The sequence below is a fragment of the Psammomys obesus genome, unplaced genomic scaffold (assembly GCF_907164565.1).
Source record: "Psammomys obesus unplaced genomic scaffold, mPsaObe1.curated_primary_1811, whole genome shotgun sequence".
Lineage (NCBI taxonomy): Eukaryota > Metazoa > Chordata > Mammalia > Rodentia > Muridae > Psammomys > Psammomys obesus.
Window position 1 is genome coordinate 10,158,914 of NW_026596152.1, and position 715 is coordinate 10,159,628.

Here is a 715-nt window from a genome sequence, read left to right on the forward strand (position 1 = left end):
TGCCTGCTTCCTGATAAGACTGCCTTAAAAAGAAGTAGCTTTGTTTCAATGAACGAGACCTTGACAAGGCTTTGGTCAGCTTGGTCCTGCTCTTCTTTCTCGCCCATTTTGCCTTTCAGGTGAAGGCCTTTTCGAATCCCCCGCGAATAACTAGTCCTGCAGGCGGGACACTTGAGCCATCTTTCTAGCCCCTCAATTTCTTTTTTCAATGACTTAAAGTTTTTATTATATAAATCTTTGAGTTGCTTGGTCAGAGTTTTCCTAGGACATTTTTTTGAGGCTATTATGAAAGGTACTATTTCCCCAATTTCTTTCTCACACTGTCGTTTGTAGGAACACTACTAATTTTTGTGTGTTAATTTTGTATCCTGCTGTCAGCTGTAGAAGTTTCCTGGTGGAATTTTTAGGGTATTTTTGTTTGTTTGTTTGTTTTGGGTTTATGTTTTTTTCCAGACAGGGCTGTGGATAGCCCTGGCTGTTTTAGAACTCGATTTGTAGACCGAGCTAACCTTGAACTCACAAAATGCCATCCACCTCTGCCTCCCAAGCGCTGGGATCAAAGGCCTGTGCCACAACACCGGAGTTGAGTTTTAGGATCTTTTATGCATAAAATCATATAATCTGCAAATACTTTTTTTTGTTTTTTTCCTATTAGTAGTCTCCTTGAGTTGCCTTATTGCTCTAGCTAAGACTTCAGGCACTATATTGAAGAGGT